General features: G+C 38.4%; 1 protein-coding gene and 1 long non-coding RNA gene across 5 annotated transcripts in view; one reads left to right on the top strand and one right to left on the bottom strand.

Annotated features, from left to right (window-relative positions):
* Positions 1-24997, top strand: part of LOC102524652 (sodium channel protein type 1 subunit alpha) — a 170019-nt gene that overhangs the window by 19126 nt on the left and 125896 nt on the right. The window contains exons 2-3 of the mRNA XM_072961100.1: positions 5-160; positions 11746-11862. The gene's annotated coding sequence lies outside the window, so the exon portion shown is untranslated. The remainder of the gene's footprint in view (positions 1-4; positions 161-11745; positions 11863-24997) is intronic.
* LOC140696386 (uncharacterized) lies at positions 11687-24758 on the bottom strand. Of its 4 annotated transcripts, none has more exons than XR_012072643.1 (6): positions 24316-24758; positions 23155-23281; positions 22345-22438; positions 21991-22063; positions 15363-15602; positions 11687-11763 (listed from the first exon to the last, which is right to left on the bottom strand). It is a non-coding gene; the product is annotated as an uncharacterized lncRNA (long non-coding RNA). The 4 variants fall into 4 exon arrangements; XR_012072640.1 differs by lacking the exon at positions 11687-11763 and adding an exon at positions 12160-12678; XR_012072642.1 differs by lacking the exon at positions 11687-11763 and adding an exon at positions 12160-12678 and having other exon boundaries at positions 15363-15555.

Below are 24997 nucleotides of genomic sequence, written 5' to 3'. Positions count from 1 at the left end.
CCAGAGACAAGGATACATCCTGCTTTGACCAAGATGGAGAAGCCCTTTGGGATGGACAAACTTGGCCACATGGTCTTCTCTTTTCTCCACATCCCACCAGCCAGAGCTAAAGCAGAGCCAGATGATAGGGAAGGCCAGCAAGGGTCCAGCTCACGTGCAGGTAATCAGGCATCTAGCCTATACTGGCGATGGGCCTGGTGGTTTTCACACTCCACAGGGAGTAAAGAATTGTCCAACTACTTTCTAGTTGAGCAATTTGTGTGCTAAGTTTCATAGTCGGTATTCAAGTAGTGATTTGAGTGCATTTTTAGTTTCACCTACGTGATCTCATTTAAAATCCTTTCTACACTTGATTTAAAGCAGTTTTCCCTTTGGATTTTTTTTCCTTCTGTTCTGTCAAAAAGATACATATTTAGATGATCTTTGGTTTTAAACTACCACTGTTTGCTCACACTGTTAATGAGCACTGGTGGTGGTTTCAGTTGTAGCCTCTCATGATTCTATGTCATTGAAAATGATGGGATTATAATCAAATTAAACCTGCAGTGGCTCTCTCTAGAATTTAACCATTATATGCTTTACCTATTTCTACACTTGATGGAAAAAACTATATGGTCCCAAGAGAAAGCCGTCTGCTTGTTTAATAATGGAGTCTGGAAACTGCAGAAAGGACTGAACTGCATGCCCTCAAAATACCCTTTATAAACTCTACTTCTCTAACTTTTGATGAGTCAAAAAACAGAGTTTGATGTTACAGTTTCTGAGAAGAGTCTGAAGTATGAATATTTGGGATATTGGATATTGGGCAAATTCTTACGCCATCCATATAAAATTTGTAGATTGGAAGGCTGGCATCTCTTTACAAACAACTATACAGTGTCTTAAGTAAAACTCCTACGTGAGAGGCGGACATGTGGTACAGCTTCCCTCCCTCTAAAACCCTCTGAAAGTCTTACTACCAGTTCACCTCTTTTCCACTTTGTTGGGAATGAACATATAATTAGGTGTAGATTTTCCACTGACACCAGTAATGTCCCCAAGTATTTTTTTAAAAAAGGATAATATTGGGACTTTAGAAAATAACTTCTGTTTTTATCAGCATACTTTGTAAGAATTTGCTAGATTTCAATATTCTCTCCTCATATATGAGAGACTCAATTATAGTAAATTGGATATTACTGTTAAATTCTAAGCTAGAATTATTTTTAATTTAGAAAGAAGAGACTGTCAACAAAATAGAGACTATCTATAAATTCTAAGAAAATTAGTGATTACCTCTGGCAATGGACGGACTTCTGGCACAGGTTTACATCTGTTCCAAAGAAGAGCTTAAGGCCTAAATAAAGAAGCAAGTAGCAAGTAGTGTGGATAGGCTGTAGCCATCTCAAGACATGGCCACAGAGGTTGGGGAATTGACCTCTCAGACCCCTTTACCTGGACCACATGCAGATCCCTCAGTTGTTGTCATTGTTGGTATCAAATAGCTCACAGCTTCCCTCTTTCCTGAAGAATAGGAGTGACCATTCTTTCCAGCAAATGCATAGGAAGTTTCGCCCTCTTCCCTAGGGGAGCATCTGGTGCCTCAAAGTCCATCTGCTGTGACGTACAACAGCCTGCCCTGCCTTGAGGGAACCCAACCTGTGGGAGAATGGTTGGCAGTCACATCAAATTTCCTCCTTCTTTTCCATTTTATGGCATAAAGCTAAGAATTTACTAATTCAGATACCTTTGTTGGGCCATTTAATTTCTTGGGTCACTTAGTAAAACCACCCTAGTAGGATCTGATCAGTTGTGGTCCTTCGTTTCCCACACAGCCCATTGCTGGGAATAGCAGAGAGAAAAGAGTAGATGATGGAGAGGGAAAAGTAGTATAAGTTCTGAGAATTTTTCAAGTCAGGTTTTCTATGAAAGAGATTTTTTAAAAATAGTATAGTTAGACATAAATTCTTAGCAGATGCCAAATTGACCTTTTTTGAGCAATTCAATGGAGGGCTATGCATTAATGGCATTTTTAAAATCCTTGCATTAGATTGACAGATGAGGTAGCAACTATTTGTATCTGAAATAACACATACATGAGAGTATGGATAGTAAAAACCAAAGTTCTCATTCAAAATGCATATGATCATTCTTAAATATATAAAATAAATTTTTCTTCCATGAATGTCTTCATTCTAACCACTGTAAATCCAGTCTTAAATAACAGTTCATTCATTCACTTGTTCTTTCAGTCATTCAGCAAGTAGTTTTTAAGAGACTAACACAAGCCAAACACCATAAAATGTGCTAGGACACAGTAATAAATAATCTCCTTTCCTTATAGAGCCGACAGCTGGTTAACAGTAGGGACTAGACACGGTCACTTGCTGTAACGATATATGATGGAAGTGGTGAGTGCTCCAAGGAAGAATAAAAAGGAAATATCAGGAGCACACAAATGAAATGCGCTTAATTAGCCTCTGGATCAGAAAAGCCTCCTGAAAGGAGCAATCCTTAAGCAAAGACCAAAACGAACGAAGGAGGAGAGAACTCAGAGGAAAAGACAAGTGTCAAGGCTCAAAAGTAGAGCACTATGTGTTTGAAGAACTGAAAATAGGTCAGACTAGATAAAGGATAAAGTGCAAAGGGAAGAAGTCACACAACATGAGTTGGAAATGCTAAGTAGTTCAGAGGAGAGTCCCATGCCAAATGTTGGGTTCTCCTGAAAACAGGATTAGAGGCTAAGGTCTTCATGTAGGAAGTTTACTGGGGAGAGCTTCCAATATCAACACCTGGGGGGCAGTGAAGGCATTCCCGTACTCAACTTCTCTCTTTCTGTGCAGAGAGGAAGTTGAGTTGTAACCTGGTCACCACAAAGTCTTCAGCCAATCCCATAGGGAGCTCTGACTTGGGATGGACCTTCAGAGTGGTCTCTGATTCATTTAAGGGGCCTGGAAGTTTATACCTCTGGGTGTGACTTTGTGCACATACATTCTCTTCAGCTAAGGAAAACTCTCGGGGAGGGACATATTTGAGAGCTGTTAGCTGCAACACTACAATGAATGCTTGCATTTTCAGTGGGGTCTAGGGAGTGCAATAAATAAAGTGTGTAAGAATGCATTGTGTAGACCATTAGAAGAATGGTAAGCATGGGTTTTACACAGGGAGGAGACACAATGTGATGTATATTTAAAAAGGGTTTTCTGGCTGCAGTATGAGCAACAGATTGGAGAGAAGCATGACTAGAAGCAGACAGACTAGTTGAAAGTCGGTTGCAAAAATTCAGGAAACAGATGACAGTGGCCTAAAGTAGGATAGTGGCGGTAAGAATGGAGAGTTGTTGATAGACTTGTTGATTGGGTGTGAAAAGTTTGAGAAGAGTCCAGGCTGTAATCCAGATTTTTACCTGTGATTGGAAACAAAGCAAGAGAATCCATTTGTATGATATTTATTGCATTTTTTAATGGTAGGAGGGTGATGCTAAACTCAGTTTTGAAAACGTAGAGTTGAACAGGGTCATGTATGTGAGATTACTAAAAAGTGTATAGATAAAAGTGTCTGGAGCACAGGAAAGTGATTTGGACCAGAAACAGAAATATGGGGGCTGTCTGCATGGGGGTGGTAACTGTGGGCAACAAAGAGATCAAGACGGCTCAGGAAGGTGTGTAAAGTGAGAAAAATAGAAGGCCTAGGATAGAATTATGAGGTCTTGAGTTTTCTTTCTCAGTGAAGCATTTATTTTTACCCTCTGCTTTCAACTTGATTCAGAAAGAGAGGGAGAAAAGAGTAGTATTTTTTAAACACCTTTGTTATGCCAAGCACATTATCTCACTATCTTATTTTAAAACCCTAAGATTTTGGATTTTCATCCCCATTTAACAGATGAGAGCAAAGGCTCGGAAAACTTAAGCACGATGTTGTTAATTAATGGCCTCAGAATCTCAATCCTAATCTGCCTGTGTTTTACTGTGATTTTACACTATACTAAGGCTAAATTCAAATGATCATGTAACGCAAGTTTATTGTGAATTAGAGTTTTCATAATTATAGTCTTATTTTTGTTTATATAATATACTAACATTTAAACATTAAAAAGTAAAACTAGAAAATTCAAATCTGCTCTGGGGACTAGAGATAGGGTCTCCTATGTTTTCAAACCTTAAAGAAGATGTATAAATTTGTCCTCATCAAATAGAAAAACAGAAGAAAAGGACGTTGTCTCATTAACCACTTTGTAAAGAAAAGCTTCTATTTATTCTGAAGGGAATTAGAAATGTATAGCAATTGGCATTTGGGACAAATTTATCTCACAAAAAAAGTGTATTACTGATGTTATTTATTTATGTGTAAGCTAGAATTACATGCCCATATAGGACCCAGGCTTATGAAAATGTCTGAAAGGGTTTCTCAAGGCTGTGAGAAACTATAACTACGCAGAAGCTTGCCACGGGCTTCCTTGCAGGGACTCTGAGAAACCCTCTCCCATGGCTTCCTTTGATAGAGGTACATCAGCAATGCTCAACCAATGGTCTTCGCTGGCTGATACCTACAGATGTCCTGCCTAACCCACTGAGTGGGAGCTCAGTCTGCTGGGGAATTGAGAGAGAGAGTAATGTTACCAGAGGGACTTCTGGCTATACTTTTAAGTTGGACAACCATCCATCAGCTCTTGGCTTCCTGTGGACACACCCTCCCTATGAAAACAGCACATACTTTTTCTAAGGGTGGCCTCCCCTCCTCCATTCCAGTGGTGAGAATTGAATACGTTGTTATCTTTCATAAAAGGTTACTTAGGTCAAGTGCAGTTGTATGGGTGGATACCGTTTAAAATTACAGAACCTCATAAAGTGCTGTAATTAATGTTAAATTATACGTATTTCAGGATTCCTTGCAAGTCCCAGTTAGAAGCAGAAAGATCTCTTTTTAAAAATCATCCTTTATCTCTTTTAAGTTTCTTTAGGATGTTGGTTTTGACATTAAGATTTAACTGGGCTAAAAGCTGCCGTGTAGCCCTTAAAAAATTATCTTGCTATCTAAGAAGAAAAACATTTGAACTGTGCAGATACCATTCATCATGAATGTGGTTTTTAAAAAGGATAAAAATAAAAGAGGATTGTGGTTTTTAAATATATATTTAAATATATAAATACATAAATAAATATAAATATATATATATAAATTTTAAAACTTGAAGGGATTAAAGTGAATTTGTTTAGTCACATTTATTTTGTACATGATTGTACAGATGGGAAGTATATTCAAGGTCACACAAGAAAAGGAAATTTAATGGTAAAATAGGACTATAAACCAAGTTTTTTTATTCCAAATCAAAGCATATGCCATAGCACAACTCTGCCTTATTTCATAATTTCTTGACAAATATAGGATGATAAAACACTATCAATTAATACGTACTAAGTAAAAATGTCAAGTTATATGTTTAGAAATTTCAAGGACACTGAAAAGATGCTGAAACTAAAGGCTCATAATTTGCTTGGGGCAATGATATACTCAGTTTTAAAATATTGCACATAAATCAATCCTGTAATGAACTTCATATTATTGCCTTCATTTCTTAAAAAAAGTGTCCCTTGTCACTGAAGATGCAAAATAAAATGCATCAACAGGAATTAATAGGCAATAGAGCTTGATGAATTCTCAAGAATATTTTTATGATGAAAGCTTGGCAACCGTTCCTATGATTAATGATTATAATATACAAACTCTCAGCTCCATCGAAACAGGCCTATTCCTTCTTTCTCGAATATTCTTCTCCTCTTTTTTCTTCAAAAAGGAAAAAAGAAAGAAAATTAACTACTCCACATTCTCCGTATTCTTCCCTGTGACAGTCTACCTCCTCTTCTCTATCCAAATCTTGGTTTCCCCAAGAACATATCCTCAACCACCAAAGGAAGAAGCAATCGTGTTCTCCTTTGAATTCCAATGTGCTTCATAATTCTAGCACTCCACACTGATCATGCTGTGTAATATCAGCATGCATTCTCCAGACCTGGATCATTCCAGAAGGACTCAGTTGTATATTCCAGAAGGTAGATGTGGGGGTAGGGAGTGAGTTAATAGTCCTTGCCTATAGAGTGGATACACAACAAAAATATCGAGGTACATCAGAAGCTAGGATACTCTAAAAATTCCATCACTCAGTGGATCACTGGTGAGCACACATGATGACAGTGAGCTTTCCCTAGGAAGAAGGGACACTTCCAGTGCTCCCACCTTTTCCTACTTGTTAGAGAAAAGTAAGAATGAAAAGGAATGTTTTTAAAAAGAAATTCAAAGAGAAGATGTTCAATTTGATGTAATCTGAAGGGTTACTTGGTTAAAAATAGCCTTCCTCTGGCTGACCAGGGTCAAAATTCCCATCTTTATGTGAAGGAAGCAAGAGGAATAGAAGTAAACCTATTGACCATTCATCACATGCCCAGTGACCAATATATATTTTCCCACTAAAATTTACAACAGTCCTATGAGAGATGCATTATTATTTCCACTTCCCCTCTATGAAACTTGCCCTGGATGAACAGGAACCAGGATTACAGAGAGAATATGGTTAAGATGTGGTATTTTTTGTAGGCAATATTTCCTCTGCTCTGCTTTATGAAATAAATTTATGTTAAGAAATAAAATAGCTGAAGTGTTTTAACACTAATTAATATATATCAAATTTATTGCTTATTAAAGACTAATAATTCATTAGGGCTCAAAATTTAAATATCAAACTTAACATATTACATTTAAAAATTGTTATATTAGTAAAAGAAAGATTGTGGGTTGAAATGTGTTCTAGAAATACTTTTTTCATTTTGAAAAAAGAGCAGGAATCAAAGTCAAATTTCATCTGCTTCTGTATTTGTCAAGCTAGCCAAGTGGTGCTGTAGCAAAATTAGGGTTTCCTCCAATCTCTAAATCCTATGATTGGTTGATTTATAATGTGCTTTAATACTCGAATTAGAGGCAAACTTTTTCTACTCAATTAAGCTTGCTGACAGAGTAGTTCCTTATATACGTGAGATGTGCTTGCATTTGGAGCCTACTGCCTTTGCTTTCCAAAGAGGGAGATGTTTTCAAATCTGAAGACATGTGCAGCTGTGGACTGTTGACTAATCACTTCTAAGATTGTCTTCCCCCAAGTAAAAATCATCTGGGGACTGACTGTTACTCAGGATAATAATAGAGCTTTTGACATTTCTGGAGATCTGTTCATCACTGGATTTCACAAGTCTTCTCAGCCCATCTCTGAAACCCTGACTTCTGTTCCAAAATCCAAGAAGACACCCTGATACCAGAGATTCTCTGTGGCAGATTTGGGGTTAGTATTGCACATTCCTCATTTACGCTTTCTACCTCACATCCTTGAGTAGTAGAACCCTGCAGTGTGGTGAGCTGCAGAGAGCACTGCATACAGAGTTCTATGAGCTGGGCTGCATCTGGGCTCCATCTTAACACAGGCGTGGAATCAGGTGAGGGACTGCCTCGCAGACCTCATGTGGATCTGGAAAGCATCCAGGTCTCTAGGAAATAAATGCATGAACATGCCTTGTAAAGTATTAGGTGTGTTTATACAAGTATAAATTACAATTACCATCTAACTGTCATTAGCCCAACATTCTCATCAACTTATTTAGTTACAAAAAAGGGCAAGAGGAGGATGACTCAGCATATACCATCCCACTATGAAGAACATGCATAGAGGTTTTGCTAAATGGAATACATTTTAAATTTTTTATAATCCAGCTGTATCTACAAAAAAAACTGGGCTACTTATTTTTCATTTCAATAATTGATTTTTCATTTATTTGACCTTAGTCAAGAAACCCTATATGTTGGCCAAGCCCTAGGGACAACTAGCAGTGGGGACTCAGGTGAGTCATCAAATTTTTCCAAGTCTTTTTTCCAACTGAAAAGTTGGAGAGTGTGAAGGAGACGAAGCAAAAGGAACAAACAAATGGGTCTGGGTTACTCAGGTCAGCATCTACAGCTGTTACTTCTACCTCCAGGAGAACCCTAGCCTTAAGCAAAGGGAGCTCTGCTGGTTTAGAGTTCCATGTAGTCACAGATTTCCACATCAAAATGTATGAGAGAGAGCCAAGGCATGCTATTTGAAGACAGCATTTCTAAAAATGTGTTCCAAATACAATACCTTAATTTGGAATTCTGACTAAAATTGCCTGAGGACTTTGCAGAAGTAATAAAGGGTGGCACACAAGAATGTGGGTTGACTGCTTGATTTGCTGACACATTAAAATTTTTTATTGAATAGAACTGAGGCTCATCCGAAGAAAACACAAATTCCAAAAGTAAATTAATTAATTGGAAGGAAAGATCAGCAATCTAACTGACATCTTGAATGAGGTCATGGGCGCTTTCTCCATCTTTTTCCAGTAAGAGGAGAGGTGGGGTAGGGTACTGAAATCTGTGTAACACCTATCACAGGGTTATTACAAGAATAAAATAGTAAACCAAATGTGAGAGTTTAGGGACACTAAAACATTAGGCCAAAATATTAAATTTAAGCTCTATTACTATGATACCATTTTTATAATTTTAGAGTATTTTCAAACAGACTAACAATGTCTAGCTTTTCAAAAGTGTGAAGTGTTCTCAAGTTCTTATGCATGGACTTAATAAAACATAGAGAACAGGCAAAGTAGAGCTGCTACTATAACCAGATTTTTCAAATTTGTCGTTTTTTAAATCAAGTCATTGCCTGCAATAGGATTTTTAAAACATATTATTTTAAGAAATACATTTTTTTTCTGGAAAAACTGAATGTGAAGACAACTATTAAATGACACTTTCAATGAAAATTTGGTGATCTCTTACCAAGTAAAGCATCTTTTCATAGGATACATCATTATTCCTAGTATTTTCTATTTAATAAATCTGTGTATGTGTTTGGGCTTCTTAAAGTAGATGGGGCTCATCTTTATTCTTATTACTAATCACAGTATTTTATTGCCAGGAATAGTTACTAAATGTATAGTGTGTCCCACCCAGGAAGTTAAAAAATAAAACCCAATATTGATTCTTAAGCAGTTAACCAGTTAGTTGAAGGGGGTGGTATGAAAGCAAATATATCTAATAAGGTGTCATAAGCACAGTAGGGCTTCAGAGGTCACAGTAATATCCCAACAAGCAGTGATATCTCCCACTTGGGTGAGGTAGTGGGATCCGAAATGCTGTCCTTAAACCAAATAGGTTTCACAGATGGCAGGAAAGGCAAAGCCAGGGGTGCTGGGAGTGGGGGATGGGTGACCCCCAACAGGGAGAACAGGCTGAGCAATTTGATAGTCATGAAATAGCATAAAGATTTCTCATATCTACAAGCCATTCAGAGAGACTGGAACATTGGCCAACATTAGTGAGCAGGAGAATGAAGTGTTTCTTTCGATCTGATCTTAAGAACTACTCATAGATCTGAAAAGGAATTCCTGAGGAGAGCTCACTATGCAGAGATTGACGAGAGTTATAACATGGGGATTCTGGAAAAGCCAAGACAGTGCAATCATGCCAGCGCTTTAGGGCTACAGGGGAGGTGACCTGACACATTGGTGATGCACCCGGGCCTGCACATGCTGAGGTGCCACCTGGGAAACCGACTTGGAAAGAGAAAACACCAGGAAGGACAAAAATTGAACATGTCCCTTCCTTCTTCCCAGGCACACATCCTCCCTTCCACACACTTACTCCCAACTTGATGATTCTCCTTTCTATCAACAGCTTACATATTCTGGAGGGGCTGTGTGTGTGTGTGTGTTTAATGAAGACTAGCAGCTGGGAGGGAGAAAAGAAAGTTTTTTTAAGGGTGCCTCTTTCTACTCTAAGTAGAACACCTACTTTTAGTATATTCTAGCAGTTTCCAAAGAGAATGCAAGACTAAAAAAAATACAGACAGGCAAAATTAGAAATCTACAAACACCCAGGTTCTTTGCCACTGATTACAGAATCATAGTAACCTATAATGAAAAAGAATATGAAAAAGGATATGTATGTGTATAACTGAATCACTATGCTGTACACCAGTAACTAACACAATGTTGGAAATCAACTATACTTCAATCAATCAGTCAATCAATTAATCAATAAAGGCAGTCTCTGGGTTGCCTCGAGGTTCACCCTCAGGACCAAATAACATATTCATTCTCTCTCTTCCTCCCGCCCAATCTCTCTGTCTCTGTCTGGCTCCTCCCTTCTTCCCTCCTTTCCTCCTGTTCTCCTGCTGGAATTCTGATTCAGAGCAACAGATACAGTGCAGAGCAGCAGTAGCTACAAAACCCCAACAATAAGCTTAAGGAAACCTCGTTGGTGTAGCTGGCCTGCTTGATAAAGCGTCTGCTTTCATCTTTTTATTTTTTGACCACATGTTTAGATGGACAAACCGGACTTTGGGTTGCGGCATCTCTGATGCATAGTTGCTTCTCCAAGCTCCCTAAGGAAAGAGGTCACTTGAAATAGCCAGGTTCCTTGGGCCATTACCACATGGACTGAGGGAGCCTCAGCCTTGTCAGTTCCAACACAGACTCAGGGCACTAATTATAGACATACCTGCTCCAGGTATGTAATACATTTTCAGACCACTTCTCTGTGTTCCTATGGATATCTAACCTACTGCACTATTACAGAATATCCTTCATATTTTAACTACTTCAGGTTCATCTCAGAGTTCTGTAGAATTTTCTTCTTCTTGAGCTGATTCTTAGTCTTTACCACCCCCAATTTTCTCACTGTCAAGTCACTTCCACTTAGTTCTGTGTTTCTCTATGTGTCTCTCTGTGTCCCTTTCATTCCTCTCCTCTCCTCCCCTTCTCCTTCTCTTCCCCTGGCCTCCTGCCCCACACCACTGATACTAAGCACTCTGGAAAGTGTAAAACAAGTTTGAATAATTGGACTATTTACATTGAGGCAGACATAGTTACTCTTTTTACCCTGCTTCCTTATTAAGAGAACCCAAATTTTGTTTGAAACATCTATTAATCCAACTTGAAAGTTATCTTTCCAGCTTCTTCTCTTGCTCCTATGAGCGGCCGTATATCACTTCTGGCCAATGGGACACATGAAGAAGTCTGCTGAGGACTGCAGAGAAGTTTGCTTTCCTGGTTTAGGCTCTAGCCCTTCCTCCTTCAGTTTTGTTTTAATCCTGCCTGAAATACCAAAGTGATATCCAAGCATTAGCTGGATGCTATAATCAGAATGGGTTTAGAAACCATTCTTTCCAAATTCATATAAACAAGCCATGTATTTCATAGCATGTGAAACTGCTCCAATTAGGGGTACTTTATTTAAAATGTAAAATTATGGACCTGAATTCCAGGTACTATAATGTAAACATTTGAAAATCTATACAGAGTTTTGATGATCTCTGGTAGAAGGAAAAGGATGCAATCCCATATCCAGGTACAAAATATAATCAATCATGCCACAAGTCCAAGGGGAGACTCCCTCAACCTGCCCATTAAATCCTCTCAGTTCTCTAATCTCAAAAGACAGTAACTGTCCAAAGATGATATATTTTCAAGAGGTGCTTCAAATGCAAAAGTGAAAGGTAGGCAGGGAGAGCTTGGTGACTATAGTAATGTATGCTTCTTCTGAGAAGTGGCTGCCCAGTGAGGGACGACATTTCTCAGCCTTTCACTGCATCTAGGTGGAGCTGTGTGACTGTTGCTCACCATTTACATATAAGCCAGTCATGTGTGTCTCTCCTGGGCTGAAGAGGTAGGTGTAATTCTTCATGATCTCTTTTTTCATCAGCTAGCTGACTCTGGGCAGCTGGAAGGAAGAGAAGCCACAAGAAGTATCCATGAATGACCCATTAATGATCACAGGGAAGACCATCTGCCAACCAGGAACAACCACCTAGATCTCTGCGTGAGTAAGAAATACTGTTTCATTGTGCTCAGTCACCCAGACTTTTGGATGCATTTGCTGCTGAAGCTAGTGTTACTCTAATTAGTATAAAGGGCAAAAATTAAAATCTCACATTTTACTGAGCTAAACTTGAGATGACTGAAAAAGTATTAAAGCAATTGAGTTGACCCAGAAATAATTACATTTTCTGCCACTAGGCAAAAATGGGATATTAAAATAGAAATTAATTTATGGAAAAATGAAGAAAGTTGCAATTTAGTTCTCCCTTGAGTTTGCGACTTACAAAACTCACACCTGCCAGGTACTAAACATATTTTAATTTAGTTGTTTCCAGTTAGGCTGGATATAGTCTTGCTGTTCTGCAAAGGATTTCCTTATCTCTCGTAGGAAAGTGAAATGAATACCGTGTTCCATGTGGCGGTATGGTAAAGTAGAAGCTACTGCAATATTCATTTTTTCCTGAAGAGGTTATTTCAAGGTGATTGTGACTTGGGTTCAGAAGTCAACTATCTTCCATTGAAAGTTAAGTTAGTAGAAACTATTAAATGCTGTCATTTTTCTCTTCTAAAATTAAACAGCTTCTATTTCACTAAGCTTTGGAGCCCTCTAGAAGTTTAAAGTGAAACTTTTGGTTTGAGAGGTCATCTTGTTCCAGGTCTTTCAAAAGATGTCAATATAATTCCGAATTGCAATATGAAGACTAGCTTCTGGTTTAGAGAGGCGCTCTGGTGACCTTGTTGGGATATCCGATAAAGGTGGCCCAGTGGGAGGAGCCACATGCTTTTCAGTCTCTCTGATTCCAGCAAGACAACAGAACTGAAAAAAAAATTGAAGTAAAGCCTCTTTTCTAAATTAGTGAGGCACTATTATATGTATATATAACTATACTATGTTACTTAGTAGTTGCATAAATTTCAAGGGTTAGAGCTTTAATTCAGTGTCCATTTATGCTTCCATAGTCAGGATCTTTTCAGAAAGAAATGGCTTTAGATAACCTTATTTTGGGAGTGATTATGGGGTGAAATGGTACATGGGATTATTTTCCCTTTTCATTCTGAAAAGTTTATCTCCAGCTTTCTCTTTGCATCCATTCGACTATGGTGTAATTATAAACCTATTTCCCAAGTAACACTGTATTGCAAAAGTAGGATAATTTTTTTCCATAGAAGACCCAGATATAAAATGAGAAACCGTTTCTTGGACGATAAAGCAGCTTAGATTAAATGATCACACATTAGGATTTTATCAGAACCACCAAAACTGCATGCTAAAGGAGAATGGATATTGGGGAAGCAACCCCATTGGCCTTAAAAACAGAACCTCAGCTTTTTTGGGAATGGCAATGGGTTCAGCTAAAAACACAGTTTTTCCAGACTCCCCTACACCCCAGTGGGGTGGCATTTTTCACAGTTATAACCCATAAGACATAAGTCAAAGTCTCTAGGTGATATTCTGGGAAAGTTCTTGGAGAAAGCTGATTCAGCTGGCACTTGCCTTTTGCTTTTTGTACTTTCTGTCCTCCTGCCTGGAATGTAGTCAGGATGCTAGAGGTAAGGCAGCCATTTTGAGACCACAAGGCAACAAATCAAAGGATAAAAGCCACATACTAAGAATGGCCAAGAGGAAGGAAAAATGAGCTTAAATTCCTGAGGACTTTCAGTCTGCCAGATTTGTGAAATCCTAACTTAATGTCACTTGACCTTAATGTCACTTGAGTAAAACAAAACCTCTGGTTAACATAGTGAAAGTTGGATTATCTTTTCTGGGCTGCCAAACTTATACTAAGTTGATCGAATTAGATGGCAAGGAAAATACTAAAAAAAAAAATAATTATAAGAGCAGTTTCTGAACAAGTATTTCAGAAGCGTTCATTTAATTTGGTAATTGTTAAGCAGATACATTCGTAAATCATTTTTATACATTTATTAAAACAATTCCTCCAAGGAGCTCTACATGGCAGTAACATATGCAACTCCCATCCGTGGGTCAGTATGAATACATTTCCCCTCTCCATTTATTCATTCTGCAAACATCTGCTGAGAGCCAGGTAAGCACTATGCTGTGGACAGGGATGCAAAAATGAAAAACAAGTGCCTGACTATAAGAGGTTCCGTTTGCTTGAAAATGATAAAATAAAATCATTTTTAAACATTCTGTTTTCCAGTTCTTTGCTTCCCATGGGTTGTTTGTTTCATGTACCTTAGCTCTCCAAGAGACAGATAAGCCTAGTACCACAATCACATTAACAAAATAAAAGGATCTGAGCCACCAATGTGGTATCCATCACTAAATGTTCAGAACACTGTTTCATAATTTGAAAATTTAATTAAATGTCACACCACTATGTTCATTAGAGTTGTGAGAAATAATTGAAGAAAGTTTCTCATTCCGTCTGCTACAAAACTCGTTTTTCCAAAATCAGAATACTGCTAAAAGCAGATATTTAGTGCTATTCCACTTTGTTATCTGTCATTCTATGATTAAAAAAAGTCATTGTACATCAGGCCTGTACCCCAGTATCAAAGGACAATTGTTAACTGGGGTATGGTCAGCAAAATACTAGTGAGTAACAGGAAGACCACTTCCCACTCACCTCTTCCTCTGTCACCTTCAGAACATCATTTAACTTCTTTCTACCTCTGTTTCCTTAGGGGTTAAATGATAGGGTGGAATTAAATTACTGTGTTGTTTCATAGACCTAAAATTCTCTTATTTCCCTGCTCTATTCTCAGTGTGATGCATTAGTAGACAAGTTTCCCAACTAAGAGCAGCACATTAAGATTATTTTAAAATGATGCATGGCTTCTGCTCTGTTTCTGTTGCCTCGGGAATTATACATCTTAACCCATATCCCATATGAACCACAATTTTACATATAATTAAACAATATAATATATTAATAACACCATATCACTCTACTCAGGATCAGAGTATAGGACTGCCTTTATTATTTCCAGCTTTTAAGGACCCAACTTGTATTGCACACATTTGAGATAATAGAATGAAAATTAGATGGAGAGTACATTGTTTTATATTTGCTGTTTAAAAGTAGCCCCCAGATATCCAGGAGTGAATCTAACAAAGCTTATTTAAAAGCACAGTGATCCTGTTGCCTCATCCTGAGACATTGCTTTTAAAGTCTAAAAAGAGATTCATTATATGCAAAATCTGAGTGCTGAAATTCAGATCTTTTTAGTATAGACAATAGAAGTAATTAATTAACACATCTGACAGTTATCTGCAAACCACCACAGAGAGGTATTTGCTTCTCTCATTACTTTCACGAAAATATCTGAAACTGAAATACATTAAGCACAACCAGTTTAACCCACCACATTCTGAAATTGATACACGAGATTAAAAACGCTGTCATCTTGCTTGTAACAAGATGTTCAAGGGACATGAACACTCTTGATAAATCCTTTAGTTATCCTCCTGCAAACAAACTCACACCTGCAAGTATTCCCCTATTACATTCACACATATCCCCCTATACTCACCACAATGAGTTAAAGGTAGACAAAAGCTCCGTGGCAGCCTTTGAGTCGTTACTTGGCTTTCCCATTCCCTTCATTTTAGGTGTTGTGGCACAGTCCTTTACAGCCAGCCATTCATTCTGTTAGGTTTACTGCACACACCGAGAGAGGTGTCTCGCACTTGCTGGAAGATTTAGCCTTTATGCGTCTGGTCATTCTTCCCACAAAAAAAGAATGAGACCAGTTTCTGAGCTGTTCTTAACTCTGCTTCCCAAACATTTGAAAAAAGAAAGACAAGACTTCATGATTTCCATGCAAACTCCCAGCCCGCCCGCCCGCCCGCTTGCTGCTGCCAATGCTCCTCACTCTTGGTGATGACATTCAGCAAGCTCCCCAGCCCCGATGCTTCGTTATGTAAGGCTGTCTAGGTCAAGTGTAGGAGACACACTGCTGGCCTGTGAAAACTCATGGAACTGCTCCTTCAGATTAACACTTCAGGGGCTATGGAAGCTGGAGGAAGCTGAGCTTTTACAACATCTTTTGGGGGTAAATACTTTTGCATGAATCAGTGGTTTATATGCTATAGTCTTGGCAGATGCCTGTCAGCCATGCTGAGAGGTGCAGAGAGAAATTACTAAGAGATTTCAGTTCTGTCAGCATGCTTGAATAAGCAGAGGAAGTCTTCTAGCAATCCTAGCTTTAAGACACTTAAAGAGTAAATGAATCATAAATTAGGGTTTGCTTATCAAGCATCTTTCTAACCATCGAGGAATGCATGTTGATTTGACTGTTTAAACTGAATGCAATCCATTTGCTCAGAGGTGTTGGAGAGCGTTATTAGATGGGGCTATTAGCTGAAAGAGATTTACTGCAGTTCTTGGCTGTTTCATTGCCCTTGTCTGATTGCAGATTTGCTTCGCTTGTAAATGAGCTATGTGTTTTCTTGTATTTGTCTTCCCTTGTGATTGTTTGTGATAATATGAGAACAGAGCCTGCATAACTTGGCAGTTATGTGACTTCAACAAATAATAAATCCTGCCTACTTATTCCAAGGTGAATACTGCAGTAAAAGCACCATTCGATGCAAGCACTGAATGGTGTTGAGTTAACTGCATTGGTTCACACTGTACTGTGTTTGCCGGGAGCTTGGAGGCATTAGCCCAGGTTTAACATTGACAGTTACTCTACGAGCAAAAAAGTAGAAACAATATAGCGTTGATTCTGCTTTAGACTCTCACACTGTGTCCTGGTCCAGGCATTAGTTAAAATAGGAGTCTCTTTTTTCTGCTGCAGAAAAGCCTGGTAAGATTGCAGCAGCAGTGTGATAATGGCAAAAAAAATTTAATAAGATTTAGCCAGAGATGGTGATACAACAGATGGCATCTAATTTAAAGGATATGTGGGTATTTAAAAAGTTGAAGATAGGTGCAGCACATTTGAGAGGAATTGGCTTCTCGTGTGCCCTTGGCAAGCAAAGTTCGGTACCTTGGGCAAGATGTCGCGAGTTAGGAAAATAAGGCTGTGTAAACTGTCTTCATGGTGTTAAAGAGGTAAAGAGGACGTTGACTGTTCAGCCACTGGGTGTTTCTAAGTGAGGACTGGCAAGAGGCAGGTTAATTGGAGCACACTCACTAGGTGCACGGGTAGTTTTCTAGGTATCTGAAATTTGTTGCGTTCTTTTTACTAAATGAATGGAATGAAAATGAGTGTTACTGAAATGAATTTCTTTGAGGGTACTTTTCCCTCTGTTAATCATGACTAACAATAGCACGTTGATTGTTTATGATGGGAATATACTGCTTATCTTCTTATGATATATTTAATTGATTAAACATGTACATGTTTTCCCAAATAATTTAAAGAGACAGTTATGGTCCCTCAGGGCCTGATTTTGTATTACTAATGTTCAATAGGCATTTTCCCCATAGACTTAGCTTGGCATAAGAGCCCCATCAGAACAGGGTTTATTCAGTTATGCATATAGAATATTCCTCATAAACATAATGTTACAAATAATGTATACATATTTAGTTGGATTTACAATCTTTGAGTTTACGTATCTTTAGGAAAAATCTGCCAGTATTGTCTATAAATGATTTTCAGTGAATACTGTTTCTATTGGCTATTGTTAAAAGGGATTCTTCTTGCTGGTAATGAAGCTTAAAGGCTATATTAATTTCTTCATTTCTAAAGTAAGGGGTTTGAGTTAAATGAGGTCTAAACTTAGTTTTGGTTCTGCCCTCTCTAGAGCATATTCTTCTGAATGTGAATTAGCATTATTAATTAATCTATGCTAAAGTGAGTTTACATATTTTGATGAGATTGTGTTTTTTAAATACCTACAATACTAGGCTGGCATTTATTGAGTACCTACCAAATGCTAGGCTAGTGTTATTTCAAAGTGTTATCTCCTGAGCAGAGCATCAGCTGGGAACTTGTTCAGAATGCAGGTCCTCAGGCCTCACTCCAGACTTCTGAGTCAGGACCTCGGAGGGTTGGGGCGGGGCAGCTGGTCTTTTACCAAACCCTCCAGGTGATTGTGAAGCAGCTAATGGTTGAGAACCACTATGCTGGGCAGGACTTTGGTTAAGTATCGTAAAAATAGTTTTTACGCTAATAGATTTCAAATAGGTCCTTTTTATATTATTGAATATATTTCAAAGCTATGTTACATAATGACGTTTTGTATCTTCCTGGTGGCCCAGATTTCCCAGCGTTAAGCAGTACAATGTTTTAAAGATTTATGCAGTTATTTAGTACATCTTAAGCCTAAATTTGTTCATAAGGAGCTTTATTTTCCAACAGTTCCATTTTTAGCTTTTAGAAGTTACCTAGTGTGATGGGAAAAACACTAGAATCTATCTCTTCTATTGGCTCACTGTGTGACTTGGCATATGTCACTGACCCTCTCTGACGTTCAGTTTTTTACTTGTAAAATGATAGGTTGGAGCAAGTCAAGGCTTCTCAGCTCTGCACAACTGACATCTTGGGTCAAATATCCTTTGTTGTGGGGTCTGTCCTGGACATCACATAATGTGAAGCAGCTTCCCTGGTCCCAACCACTAGGTGCCAGGAGCAGCCCCCAGCTCTGACAGTCAACAATATTTTTGGACATGAGCATATCTCTCCTGAGGGCAAAATTTCCCCTCCTACCTCCTCACAGCCTAGTCATCCCCTCCCCATGTTTGAGAACCACTGTTAACCCCTCCACAGAAAGTTATATGATACTACATAATACAACACATGTGTTACTTCTCCTTTGGGAAGCAGGCAGTTTGGAAATTATAAATAAATGAATAAATATGTGTCTTACTTGGGTAAACCAGTTATAAGCCAGGGCCTCTTTGTCCTCTTGAAGATCTACGCATAATTTGCACAAAAACTTACCAATTTCATAGTCTGTAGAAGTCCAGAACCTTCTGCAACTCCTTAGGGACTTAAAAACTTATATCACCCTCTTAAGTCCTGAGTCCAGGTTCCATGTAAACTCATCACTCTGAACAAGTGACCAAGATTCCATCTGTCACTCATTTCTACCAGGGATTTATGCATACCAGTCATCTTTTGGGTTTAATAAATTTCACTAAGTATTTGGGCTCTTCCCCTCATTCTCTTTCCTTTCTCTACCATCTCTGCTTCTCACCCCTCCCTGCATTATATTCTGAGAGCTCCAAATTCTTCTCTTTCTAGTAGGCATGGTAGTCTAGCTTTCTACTGCTCTTATATCCAGATATAAATGCCCAAGCTCATCAAAGAGTTTAGAAGATCAAGGGTCTTCAGTTTAGGACCATCTTGCCTTCCTGGAAGGCAGTTGAGGTCATATTCTATCATCATAAAATCATAAAGTCATGGGGCTGGAATAGGTATTGAACTTAAATTCATTTACATGTCTTTAGAAGTCATACTGAATGATAGTTCTTGGCCCACAAAATTACACATTTGCATGCTAGAGTTTCAGAATTTTATATCTGCCTGTGAATTGTTACCTCAAACAGTTCAGCAGTTTAGTCCAGCTATTTTCTGGAGCTGATATACATGATAAAAGTAGATAAGACACATACACACACACACACACACACACACACACACACATTTTCCCCCAAGAGTTAGAAATTCTTTTCAGTAGAACATTATACAAATTCAAATTGTGTTATTCTAAGATATCTGTGAATTAAGGGACTTAATCTAAAATGTAGGTATAAAAAATGTAGTAGGTAGCTATATTTTGATTCATAAAAATAATAATAGCTTATGTTTAAATGATTATATCTATATTTCCAAGTAATTTTGTAGACATGACCTTTTCTGAGACTCACAGCAACCCTATAAGACAGGTCCCATTTTACACATCAGAAAATAAAAGCTCAGTATCTCCAAATGGCAAATCTGTTTCTCTTTCTGTTATTTTACAAGGCAAGACTCCATAGTACTGGTGAGTATAATTTCCAAGTGTTTTTTGATAAAGACCTATTTCAAGAGTCTTCCTGCTCCAAAGGCATTCAGAGAATATAAGGGCTGATATGTGTTACCAATTCTTTGCTTTGACTTCTAGGAGTAATACGTTTTCCCCAACTTACCATACATTGATTTGTATAATATGCTTAATTTATTGTTCTTCATATGTATTACTAAAGTGCTTATGGAATGATTTCAACACACCATTTATTATTCCAGTCATAGTCACATGAACTGTGTCACTTAATGCTCTCAAAATCTCCAAGAGCACCTTTAAGTGATGACACTGAATTCAGTTTAACCTAAACTTGAGTTTTAGCAGAGTTATTGCTCACACTCAGCTGTCTGCTCTGTCTTCGTGGGACAAAGGGAAGCCATAGCAACAGACCATCTCTTTTCACTGCTACTTTCCAGTGCACAGCATGGCACTGAGCATATACAAAGTCTCAGGAAATGTTTGTTGAATGTATATTGAATAATTAGTATTACTATCTAGTCCCTTTGTATTTTAGACTTTATGTCACACTATTCACTCAAGTCAATTAAATAGCAACTTCCAAATAAGATCTAGAAGGAAAAATCAAATTCCAAAAAAGGAAGTGGTGAATTCATTTATGACTGCAATACATTTGAAACTCTTTGCAACTCTCAATTATTCATGCTACGTTCTATATTTACCTTGAGTTTGATATAGGAGTTTCTCAGACTTACAACATGAAAAATTATTCCCACTATCAAATAGAAATTCTTCCTTTAAATTACCAGTTTTCCAACACCAGGATCACACAGTCACTTCCAATTTTATTTGATCTTAAATACTTGAGAAGAACTTAAAAGATCTTTTTAGACTATTAATTCAGGAAAAAAATTATTCAACAATGGAAGATAATTTAAACACATATTAAATACAGTGAACTTCAAATGAGCTGGTATTATATGTGGGTTCATTTTTCAGAAGCTGTGACTACAGTTCAATATTAGAGTTTTCTGTTGAGAGTGGAACTTCTCAATCTACATCCTACCCTAGCAGAGTTAGGGGTGCAAGTTTATTGTCAGCCCTTTTCCTTACCACTGGTTAGCTCCGTGACCACAGGCAATTTATTTAATCTCTCTGAAAAATCTCAGTTTCTTCAGCTGCCAAGTGAGAATGATACCATCCCCTTGTTAGAATGTAAACGTGATAAAGTATGTCAAGTGGTTGATTACAATGTCTTCTACATATTAAACATGTTCAAAAAATAATAGTTTGTAATAATATACTCCTAAATATATCAGGCTGTCTCAGGGAATCCTCCTAGTATCTTCTGGGCAATTAGGACACATATGTCAATATCAGGGTCTGGGACTCAAAAGATGCTGAATTCAAGGACCAGTGTTCAAAGAATTGAAGAGTCAGAAACTGAAGATTAGGTGGGACAAGGCTAATCGAGGACGGACAATCACCTGACTCTCACCCTTCCTTAGAAATAGATTTTAAAATGCAGTATCCCGAGATAACTAGCCAACCATATGTCTAGTATTTTTACTTGTTTTTCCTAAAATGTTACCTCCTATTCTTTACAAATTATATTATCAGGATTATGATCATTATGATCAATATTATAATCATTATATATAATTACATATAACTTAATTATATAATAATTATATAATTATACTATCAGGATTATAATCCTTTGAGAGATTTGAAAAACCTTGGAAATGTAGAAATTTTTCTTCAGAGTAGAAGAAACATCTGTTGGGGGAGAAAGTACCTATTACTCAAAAATAAATTTAAAATTATACTGATTAATTTATTTTGAGAAACAATTTGGACCTAAAGATAAAGCCAAATAAATTTCTACCAAGCTAGATTAAATTCTCTGACAACTGAAAGCCTAAATTAAATCATTCCTTGAATTTTTTTTCTTAATTCTAATATTCTGTGCCAATGAGTTTGACTCTGGAATATGATCATCCAAACTTCAACCAAACCAAGATGATTAGATTTAATAGACCCATTTCATGTATCCATTGGTAATTAAAGAAGCATAAGTGACTCGATTTTGCCATTTTAGTCACTTATCCTACAGTGCATGGTTAATCATATAGGTCCCATGATCTGGAATTTGATTGATAAATATGCTGATTCGTGAAAAATTAATCCTTCTTGGGTTTTTTTAAAATGAAATTTTAGTTCTCTGATAATTATACTTACTTTTTATGTCCAACAACTGCAGCGGTGAAACAGGATTATCTAAAAGAGCTGTTAAATGTTTCTCTGGGATTGTCTCATTTGGGGATGGAAGGAAAATAGAACAGGTGTTAATCTTCTGTACGAAATTTTCTAAAGAATATTATTGTGATTATATAACACTGGGATAAGGGAAAGTGGCAATAATAGTAAGAGTGTTTTGGTTTCAAATGTGCAGTTCCTAGGAAAAGCACTAGAGAAAACTTTGTATTAGTCAGCACGATCAAGACATCAGAAGGAAAAGAAATGTTTTAGTCTCCAGATTTACTAAACATTGTCCTCCCAACAATTAGCCAGCCCTCTCATACCCACACCCACCTTGACTTGAGTAGTTTTAGGGGCAAATAAGCCCATTATAAGGACACTACTGGTGCTGTCAGTGCCCTGACAGGAAGTAGGTGGCTCCCTCAAACTGGTGGGAAGAAAAAACAAAATACTTGGTTTTAGCTTCTCAGTATCATATTCCCCTGGTTTCCTTGTGAACAAGGGCTCCATCTTTCCTTATGTAGCAGGTATACTGGACCCTGTGTGACCAGGCATCTGCCCACATGTCCAAACACTAACCATTCCCACAGACCCAACCTAACATCTCTCCATACACAGTATCCCTTCTTCTTAGAACACAGCTTCTCTTCCTCCTCCACACGTCTTTGTATTTCTCCTAGTAAAGTCCCATAGGAAACTCCCAGGTAAAGTCAAGATACGGCCTAGATTTCACTTCCTGGTCAACAAAGAAGTTTGAGAATTCCTAGTGCTGGCAAAGGTGTGGGTCTCTCTTCTGCTGTGGGCTGGAGTATGAAATGGTGCCACACCCTTGGATAGAAGTCTAGTGATATCTACCAAAGTTAAGAGGCACATGCCCTTCCTCTTCATGGCTCTCCATTTTTTGGGAACGTACGCTACAGGAAAACATGTACGAGTAGGGAAAGTGTTTGTAAAGTGATGTTTACGCCAGCACTGAAGTAGCAACAAAACAAAAACTGGAAATAAATGTATTTATCATTTGAGGGCTGATTAAATAAATTTTGGTATATCCATCTACATGCATACCAAAATAGTCCTCTTTACATAATCTCAGGGGAAAAGATGTGAGATTAATTACATACATTGAGCAAGGTGTATATTTACCTATTCTGGCTGCAGAGAGAAGTGGGGAGGCTTAAGGCACTAAGGTGCCTGTGGAGGAGATCACCAACAGTAATTTTCTACAGCACTGCTTCTCCAACTTGAATGTGCCCAGGAATCACCTGGGGACCTTGTTAAAACACAAATTTGTCTTTAGCAGGGGGCCGGGGAGCCTGAAATTCTGCGTTTCCACAAGCTCCCAAGGGTTACCTAGGCAGCGGGTTCACCGCCCCACTTTGAGAAGCAAGATCCTAAAACTTAAGAGACTGTTGTGTATGTGTGTGGCTTGCGCCTTCACAAATATCAAGCAGAGCCAGAAAACACTTTTTAGAAAATGAGCTGAGACAAAACAGCTCGTTGACATGACGTTTGGCACACAGAGCTTTTGCCAAAGCGATCTAACTGGCAAAGGTTCACAGTCCGCTCATCTGCTTTTTTCGCCCCTCCATGTTTGACAAATGTAGACTCCTGGAAACTAGAGCATTGCCAGGTGGAGGCAAGCTTCTCCCCTCCACTCCTTATGGGTTTGGTTTATTTGTTGACTTGGGGAGAACGTAGAGACATTCTTTCGCCTTCTGTGGAAGACTGAAGACTCTGAAACAAGAAGGAAGGGAGAACTGTCATCTGCCATAAGCTGCCCCACCCCAAGATGTCTGGCAGGAGTCTAGGCTGTAGATCTACCATAAACCTGCAAGCTGGCCTGGGCTGACCACATGTACAACTGCCTTTCCTCCCTTGTGTCCTCTGTGAGCCTAATGTGACATAATCCAGCCCCCTGAGGAGCAGCTGTGTCATTGTCCACTTGTTTGCCCCAGAGACTCACCCCCAGGATTCTGGTAGTGTGATATTCTCTGAAATATCACATTCTTTGTACTCCCTTTTCTGGACCTTGCATTCTGTCCAGAGGAGGAAGTGGGAGAGTGGTGAAACATCTGGTAGCTGTGGAACAAGGGGCAATTCCCAGGAAAGACTCAGTCCCCAAAGGCCACTTTCTGTGGTTTGACATAATCTGGGAGCCCTTGTCTTCTGGGGTTTTTTGAGTTTAGCCCAGTTGGAGGATCTCCATCACCACGTCGTACTTTCTGGTCTAGGTGGCTGCATTCTCCTCTAGTAAACCTCCAGCTGAGTTTTCAATGGGAACTGGGACTTCTGTTCCTTCCTTACCTTTTAAGACCCAGGGGTGGCCCTGGCTCTCTCCATTGCTAGTACCTGCATGCTTCATCCACCATCTGAACCTACTTAGCAAATAGTTTCTCCATTAAACTGTTTTCATTCAACCCATCTTGTATGTAGCTTCTATTTCCTGCCAGGATCCTGACAAAATCAGGTGAAATTTTTAAGCAATAGATGTTTCATGGAAGGGTGGCTCTGTTGTGAAGCCTAAGAGAGGAGGCTCTGGGCAGATGAAGATATGGATAAAGTTACCGCTGCCTTGTGGGGCAGCAACTCCTGTGTGAAGTAGGGCCGATGATTTCTGAGTTTCATCATTGCTGAAGTCATGGAAAAATCCACTCTTTGCTTAGTTGCACAAAGAGTAAGGAGAGCAGAAATATAAATGGTCACATCCCATAGATATCCTTACAGAGGTGCTGACACAGAAGGGGGCCCTTTCCTGTTTATTCAGCCTGGTCTTCACCACAGAAAAGAGGAATACAGGTTATTCTGATGTCATAATAACAACCAGAATGTAAAAGACTTTGAAGGAGACTGAGTGTAACATGGAAACGAGTGTATCGGTCTTTGAGCTTCCTGACGTACCAAGTGCCATGAAAAACATTGAGACCAAGTGGTTCCATCACAAATGTGCTTGTCTTTCATCGGTCTGTAGACAACCAGGTATAGGAGA

The sequence above is a fragment of the Vicugna pacos genome, chromosome 5 (assembly GCF_048564905.1).
Source record: "Vicugna pacos chromosome 5, VicPac4, whole genome shotgun sequence".
NCBI classification, from domain to species: Eukaryota; Metazoa; Chordata; class Mammalia; order Artiodactyla; family Camelidae; genus Vicugna; species Vicugna pacos.
This window is presented reverse-complemented; position numbering and strand designations above follow the sequence as displayed.